This window comes from Primulina tabacum, chromosome 5 (assembly GCF_025594145.1).
Source record: "Primulina tabacum isolate GXHZ01 chromosome 5, ASM2559414v2, whole genome shotgun sequence".
NCBI lineage: Eukaryota > Viridiplantae > Streptophyta > Magnoliopsida > Lamiales > Gesneriaceae > Primulina > Primulina tabacum.
This window is the reverse complement of record NC_134554.1, coordinates 24,615,435-24,624,898: the sequence shown is the minus strand read 5'-3', so window position 1 is coordinate 24,624,898 and position 9,464 is coordinate 24,615,435.

Genomic DNA, 9,464 nt, shown 5'->3' with positions numbered 1-9,464 from the left:
AGCCCATCGGACTTAAATATTCTTTTGAATCTTTAATTGTCAAGATGATAGTCCATTAACATTTTTAATTAGTATATCATTACACCTAATCACCCCTTAACCTCCCGTAACCCCCCATAGCCGACACTCACCCCTTTTCCATTCAAAATCCTCTCGGTTTCATCATATTCCAGCTGAAAGCTTCGGTCATCTCCTTTCTTCCAAGAAGATCATTCGGCGTTGCATTGTTGCTTCATTCTTCAACCGTCTTGCGTTTGCACATCATAAGGCACGCATCGTACCATCCTTTTACGCATCATACACGCTATATACTTGCTGTCATATGTATATTTGTCTGTGAAACTTCCGATCCAAACGTGAGTGCACATGGTTTACGATTTCTCAAATGTTTCTTGCATTCTTTTGGTTTGCCACTCACGTTTTTCCTTCAGTTTGTGCAAGGGCTCTGCTGTAGGTTACTAGGTTGTGTTTGAAGGCTGTTATCACCGTAGGGAGTGGAGTGGTAGGATGGAAACGAGGTCATCACAGTATTTTGTAAGGGTGGTCTCGGTTCTTGTTTATTAGTTCGATAATGGGTTTGATCGACGTAGGGATGATTCGGCTGTACATGGGCTCGAACCCAGCCACGTTTCAGACCTTTTAGAGTCTAGTAAGATGTTAGGAAGAATTCATGGGTGTTTGGGTGAGGGAGAGGCTAGATCCTTGGAAGCACAGCGTGAATGGAGATGGAGACGGTAGCTTTCGGTCGACTTCTGCACGTGGCTGGTGCAGCAGCCTTAAGTATCGGTTGGCTAAGTTTAGAAGGGTCATTAGGGTCCTAATGGTGAGATTTAAATGCTGGACAGGTGGTGGAAGAAGGAAGGACCGAAATGTCTAGGAGTTGGGACCATGTGTTGCATTATGATTGGATTGAGGGAGTTGGCCGAGAGTTTAATGAGAGGTACGGTGCTGGCCGAAATATTATAGTATTTAGGAGCTGTATAATGTTTTTTAAGATATTGTAAAAAGTTTGGAGAAATTCGGTTAAGTTTCGAGTCGATTCGGGTTAAAACCGGGACCCCGATCCAAGTTTTAAAATGAATTGATTAAGTTTTGTTTTAGGCTCGAATTTACGTCTAGGGAAGCTTTTAATAATGTTTTGAGATATTTTAAGAAGTTTGGTAAGCTTCGGGTCAAATTTAGAGGTGCAGGGTTGAAACGATAATTTTCGGGATTCTAGGGGCAAAATGGTCATTTTGCACCCGGGGTGAGATTTTGGTTTTAGCAGCGCCCTGAGCACAAATTCATGATATTTTAAATGTTCATGCATCATGTTCATGATTTTTACGCAATTAATATAAATACGGTGCATGCTTGGTTTAAAGAAAAGTTACGCATATGCATATTTTTATTAAGTGATGAAAATGATGACACGTTTTGAAGGAAGTGATTTAGTTGTGACTAACACGATGACACGATGATATGATTGGAGATATCGTGAGGAAAAGGCCCCAGAGGGAGCCCGTTTACGGGAGAAGGCCCCAGAGGGAGCCCGACGATCGTATTTCCATTGACATGATATGATGACATGATAGGCTCGGGCGGCTCAGTTGACGGGTGAGAGTGTCGCTGATGTCCCCCGCTGCCGTGTACCGCGGTTACACGTAGATGGATTCATCGACTGACATGATGACATGATGATACGAAAGTCACAGCTAATGAACGGAATTCAAATTAAGATTTTAACACTGTATATGCTGATACGATGATACATGCTATTACCATGTTTTGACAGGTCACAGTACGCATATGATATGATAACATGATGAGACATGTTTTGACACGTTACGATTTTACACTACACGCTTATGTTCATGTTTTTAAGCTCATGAAACGTATTTTGATTATGCTATTTTTCACTGCTGTGTGCTACGTATATGTACTTGTTATTACTGGTACAGGTGTGTTGAGTCTTTAGACTCACTAGGCATGTGTGATGCAGGTGAGCATTTTGATCAGGGGACTTGAGGTGCCGAAGACTGAGTAGGCAGGCGGGATGAAGAAATCCATTCAAGCTTTGTATAGTCTTGAATTACATGACATATGTTTAGTGGAAAAATATATTATGTCATCACTAAATATAGATGAAATTCAGGAGTCGAAGAAAATATAACAATGCAACTTTTCTTCGCCAAAATGCCAAGTCCCTGGAGAGAAATGCTAATAAGGGAATACGAAGAGCCTCTTTCTCAAAAGAAAATTGGCAGAATGATGTCATATGACAGCATTACAAAATAATTACAAACGATTAAGGGGTATTAACAAACATACTGAAACGTATGCTTATTCGTTTTACTTAAAATGTGCTAGAAATTTTTTTTCCTCTTATATATATATATATATATATATATATATATATATAGATATTTTGAAAATACCTTGTACCATTTTTAAAAATAAACAATCAACTAAAATAAACAATCAACTAAAATTTCAAAATCAAAGGAAAATATTTTAAATCGTTAAACGTTTTACCAAACCTAAAAAGCAATAAATATGAAAATTATAGCACATACTAAACCTCTCAAAATTCTCTCAAAAGCATAAACAAATAATCTTAAAATCTTTAATGTAAATCATAAACTTAAATGGGGAAAGTAGAAGCGCTGGTCCTCGGGTTGTGTGCACCTTCAGTCCAGTCAGGTCAATCATCAAGACCTCCCATATCATAATTATTAATATCACCTGCATCAATCACAGCTAGTGAGTCTAAAGACTCAACACCTCATATTCTTGATAACAAATAATACGTAATACAAATCACATCCAACAGTGAAAAATATTTGTACTTAAATAACATTTTCATAATAATGCATAACTTTAAACATAAACATTTTCGTAAACATTTTCATATCATATTCATATTCATATTAACATATTCGTGTTTGTTGAATTCAGATTGTGATTGTGACTCGTATTCTTAATCGTATTGTGTGATGGATCCATCTAGAGAAAACTACAGTACTGGGCGGCGGAGACACCAGCGACACTCTCACCAGTCAACTGGGCCTTGCCCAACGTATTAACATATTTGTATTCGTATTCGTATCCGTATCCAAAGAAACACGATCGTCGGGCTCACACTGAGACCATAACCCTCACGATATTTTCAACATATCATCGTATTTAGTCACAATTCCTTCACGTCCTTCAAAATGTCGTATTTCCATCACTTAATAAAAACATGCATCATCATATCGTTTTATTTTGAAACCAAGCATGCAACATGTCTTTTTTTAAATGTTCACAATTAAATAAAAAAAAAATCATAAACATTTAAAAATCGTAATTTGACATATACAAATTCATAAACATCCATAATCATTGAAAATAATCATATTAGCATATAAAACAACATTTAGGACACTGTCATGACGTTTACTAATTTTCGGGTGTAAAATTACCGTTTTACCTCTAGACGTAAAATTTCACGTTTTTGACTTTTTGTTAATTTCATTTCCTCTAACATGTCCCAAATAATTATTTAAGCCTAAATTCCATAATTTTATTTAGCTTAAATACTAGACTTTTTAATTAATTCGTAATTAATCGTTTTGAATGTGTTTTAATCCCGAAAAATTTCAAACTTTTAATATAAAATTCATAAATTCAAAACTTAGTCTTTTTATATTATTTTAGCCCTCGTGAACCATGACTCGACCCCCTGTGAGCCGTGTTTCGATTTATTTTAACTTTAAAAACCCTAACTTGACCCATAAAAGTTCACCCTGAGCCATGGTCCGATTTCCTCGAGCCACCCTCGAGCCATGTTGGACCAAACCTTGACCAACCCTCTTAGGCACCCTATTTGACCCTCGGAACCCTTAGGAGCCTTCCCAAACCAAAAACCTAATCCCCCCCCAACCAAGCCCCACAGCTGACCGAGAATTCCACAATCGCATGGACTCCATACTGCTGCTGCTAGGACCTAGCCACGAGCCCAGCCCCTGAACCACCATCTCAAGCACCTTGTTAAGACCCTTAGAACTCACCTAGTCCGGCCCCTGAGTCATAGACCGAGCCCCTTCTTCCTTGCAAGCCAGCGCAGCCCTGCGCATGACTTGAAGACTCCCGGGTAGGAGTCCTTGTTGGCAAAGACTCCTCCCAGCCCACTTACTCGAGTCCTAGGATGGCTAGGACCCCTTTCTCAGAGCCATCACGAGACTCTAGCCCAGTCCTGGTCCAACCGAACCAAGCCAAGCCACCAGCTCAAGGAACCCGATCCCTATGATGCAAGTGTTCGAACATGGTTCCAGCTTACGTGTTTTCGTTTTGTACTTGGTTTTTGGTGATGATCTAGGACTCAAAATCCATGTGAAACAATACTTGATCATAACCTAAATCATGGCAGCCCCTTAGACCATACAAAACATGATTTTGGAAATCAAACACACAAGTTTAGAACACATATGCATATAGTTTCGAAAATTCAGTTTGTGTGACATAATGTTCCTTTAAAAGTATGCTTAAACAATTATTATGGTGTGATGATGTTTGAAGGAAAGAAATATGTGTGCATTTGCATTTTAAACGCATGAATTCTCGTTGATGAATCGAAGAACGGCGGCGAGAAGACAATGACATGAAACCCTTGCAACTTCTGATACTTTTCCCTTCAATATTATGTGTGTGCCGTGAATTTAGTGTGGAGAGAATTTTGATTGCATTGGGGAGGTGGGGCGTGGGGTTTTGTAGGGTTATGGGTAGGTTTAGAATAATATATAGTTAATTAAAAACACTAATCAAGCTTAGGCCCATTAAGAGGTTAATTAGGCCCATTAGTGTTAGTTAAAATATTTAAAATAATTTTGCTTAAATAAGTTTGTGAATTTATTAGCCGGGTTGTCAAAATGTTTGTATTTTCGTCGAAAACCAACACCGATAAAATTTACATTACGGCATATAAAATCACCTCAAAAACTCCTTATTTTCAAAAATAAGAAAAAGAATCACCCAAATAACCTTTGAAAAATACATTTTAATGCAACAATGCAGAAAAGTATATTTTAAACATGTAAATATGCACAACATAATTAATCAATGCAATTAAAACAATTAATTGAAATACACAAGGAATCTAACAACTTGCGCATGTGGTTCGCGTGGACCTTAAATTTTCGGGGCGTTACAATCTTTCTCCCTTAAATTGAATTTCGTCCACGAAATTCGCTTATCCTCGCTAATCAAAGGTTTAGACTTAGTTCTAGTATCCCAAAAATCCACGTTTCCGTTGCGCACTCTGATAAAACTTAAGTTCTAGAATGTCCTTACATCTCCTTGATCCAATTAATTTTTCCTTCTAAATCTTTATTGGCAATCACAACTTAAAAAGACCCATGATGACTTAATGCTATTACTATTATAATCTCGAATATCAATATTTCTTAAAATTCTCAATATTAAAAGATGAATGGTCATACTTATCTTATATTACTTTCTTATTTTATACCCAAAATGTTCATCAACTTATCATATTTCAACATTAAAATCCCAAACGCATCCGCTAACGCTTAGATTTTTAAGCCTAATATCGTTTCATTCTACAAAACCCTTGATTAACCTTCCTTATAACGTTATAACCAAGATATCACAAGGTTCCAAATATTCTTAAAATTCTAAATCATCAAAAAATTTTATTATTTAAATACTTTAATTCGTACTTAATGCTAAACTAGTCCCCAAATTCCTTAATAATTGCAAAATTAATTCTTAATTTCCTCAAAAATTATCCAATTGGTCCATAAATTTCGAAAATCCTACAATTAACCCATAAGTTCTTGTCATTATTATTTCCTTCTATAGGTTTCCCATAACATAATTTCGATAATTTTAAACTTACTTACCCAAAAATTAATTCATATAGCCAATCTTAGTTTTTCATTAAAACCTAACATCCCAAATTATACATTTTCTTACTTCCAAAGATCATTGTAGTCCTCAAATCATTATTCCTTACGTCTAATTCCCAAAATTAACTCAACTAGTAACCACGAATCATAAATATTTTCTTAGAAAAATCTACGTGTCCCAAAAACATTCATAATATTCACGATTAACTTATGGCCCAAATAGTAGAACGTCAATACCAAAACCCAAAAATCAACATAGTCCAATTCCACTACAAAACCAACATGAGTTGAAATCAGATAATTTCTTATTTCATATCGTATCACGTATAAAAATTCTAAAGCATATAAATCATATATTATCATAAAGCTATCAAACAAGTGACGTAAACATGTAATTCATCTAGTCGTGCAAGTAACAACATATAAATCATATAAAGCATGTAAACTTACAGATTGAGACTTGACGACTGATCTTCTCGGCGCTGATGGTGGCACAACCCTTTACAGAACCATTACTCTGATACCAACTAAAACTTCTGCTTATTCGTTTTGCTTAAAATGTGCTAGAATTTTTTTCCCCTCTTACATATATATATAAATACTTTGAAAATACCTTGTACCATTTTTAAAAATAAACAATCAACTAACATTTCAAAATAAAAGGAAAATATTTTAAATTGTAAAATCGTCAAACGTTTTACAAAACCTAAAAAGCATTAAATATGAAAAGTATAGCCTATACTAAACCTCTCAAAAATCTCTCAAAAGAATAAATAAATAGTCTTAAAATATTTAATGTAAATAATAAACTTAAATGCGGAAAATAGAAGCGCTGGTCCTCGGGTTGTGTGCACTTTCAGTCCAGTCAGGTCAACCATCAAGACCTCCCATATCATTATTATTAATATTACCTGCATCAATCACACCTAGTGAGTCTAAAGATTCAACACCTCATATTCTTGATAACAAATAATACGTAATACAGATAACATACAACAGTGAAAATATTTGTACTTAAATAACATTTTCATAATAATGCATAACTTTAAACATAAACTTTTTCGTAAACATTTTTATATCAATATATTCATATTCATATTAACATATTCGTGTTTGTTGAATTCAGATCGTGATTGTGACTCGTATTCTTAATCGTATTGTGCGATGGATCCATCTAGAGAAAACCACAATACTTGGCGGCGGGGACACCAGCGACACTCTCACCGGTCAACTGGACCTTGGCCAACGTATTAACATATTTGTATTCGTATTCGTATCCGTATCCGTATCCAAAGAAACACGATCGTCGGGCTCCCACTCGGACCATAACCCACACGATATTTTAAACATATCATCGTATTTAGTCACAATCCCTTCACGTCCTTCAACATGTCGTATTTCCATAACTTAATAAAAACATGCATTATAATATTGTTTTATTTTGAAACTAAGCATGCAACAAATCTTTTAAATGTCCATAATTAAATCACAAAAAAATCATAAACATTTAAAAATCGTAATTTGACATATACAAATTCATAAACATCCATAATCATTGAAAATAATCATATTAGCATATAAAACAGCTTTAGAACACTGCCATGACGTTTATTAATTTTCGGGTGTAAAATTACCGTTTTACCCCTAGACGTAAAATTTCACGTTTTTCAGTTTTTCTTAATTTCATTAACTATAACATGTCCCAAATAATTATTTAAGCCTAAATTGAAATTTTCATAAATTTATTTAGCTTAAATACTAGACTTTTTAAATAATTCGTAATTAGTCGTTTTGAAGGCATTTTAATCCCGAAAAATTTCAAGCTTTTAATATAAAATTAATATAAAATTTCTAAATTCAAAACTTAGTCTTTTTATATTATTTTAGCCCTCGTGAACCACGACTCGACCCCCCGTGAGTTGTGTTTCGATTTATTTTAACTTTAAAAACCCTAACTTGACCCATAAAAGTTCACCCCGAGCCATGGTCCGATTTCCTCGAGCCACCCTCGAGCCACGTTGGACCAAACCCTGACCAACCCTATTAGAAACCCTACTGGACCCTCATAACCCTTAGGAACCTTCCCAAACCAAAAACCGAAGCCCCCCCAACCAGACCCCACAGCTGGCCGAGAACCCCACAATCGGATGGACTCCATACTGCTGCTGCTAGGACCTAGCCACGAGCCCAGCCCCTAAACCAACCTCTTGAGCACCTTCCTAGGACCCTTAGAACTCACCCTAGCCTAGCCCCTGAGTCACAGACCTATCCCCTTCTTCCCTGCAAGCCAGCGCAGCCCTAGCATGACTTGAAGACTCTCGGGTAGGAGTCCTTGTTGGCAAGGACTCCTCCCAGCCCACTTACTCGAGTCCTAGCGTGGCTAGGACCCCCTTCTCAGACACCTCACGAGACTCTAGCCCAGTCCTGGTCCAACTGAACCAAGCCAAGCCATCGGCTCAAGGAACCCGATCCCTATGATGCAAGTGTTCGAACATGGTTCCAGCTAACGTGTTTTTGTATTGTGCAGGGTTTTTGGTGATGATCTAGGACTCAAAATCCATGCGAAACAATATTTGATCATAACCTAAATCATGACAGCCCCTTAAACCATACAAAAACATGATTTTGAAAATCAAACACACAAGTTTAGAACACATATGCATATAGTTTCGAAAATTCAGTTTGTGTGCCATAATGTTCCTTTAAAAGTATGCTTAAACAATTATTATGGTGTGATGATGTTTGAAGGCAAGAAATATGTGTGCCTTTGCGTTTTAAACGCATGAATTCTCGTTCACGAATCGAAGAACGACGGCGAGAAGACGATGGCTTGAAACCCTTGCAACTTTTGATACTTTTCCCTTCAATATTATATGTGTGCCGTGAATTGATTGTGGAGAGAATTTTGTTTGCATTGGGGTGGTGGGGCGTGGGGTTTTGTGGGGTTATGGGTAGGTTTAGAATAATATATAGTTAATTAAAAACACTAATCAAGCTTAGGTCCATTAAGAGGTTAATTAGGTCCATTAATGTTAGTTAAAATATTTAAAATAATTTTGCTTAAATAAGTTTGTAAATTTATTAGCCGGGTTGTCAAAATGTTTGTATTTTCGTTGAAAAACCAACACCGATAAAATTTACATTACGGCGTATAAAATCACCTCAAAAACTCTTTATTTTCAAAAATTAGAAAAAGCATCACCCATTACTTTAAATAATTAAAAAAATTATTTAATAAAAACATTTTCCATTTTTCAACCATCGGTCTCCATTCCTCGATCGCAACTCGAATAACCTTTTAAAAATACATTTTAATACAACCTTGCAGAAAAATATATTTTAAACATGTAATTATGCACAACATAATAATCAATGCAATTAAAATAATTAATTGAATTACACAAAGAATTTAATAACTTGCGCATGTGGTTCGAGTAGACTTTAAATTTTCGGGACGTTACACATACTCCTTTGTGTTGTAAAGAAAATGATCTTCCAACTATTATTGGAAATAAACCATAAAGGCAGAAGAGGAAAAGTTTTAGAACTCATCCTTATGCCAGAAGTGAAAGAAGT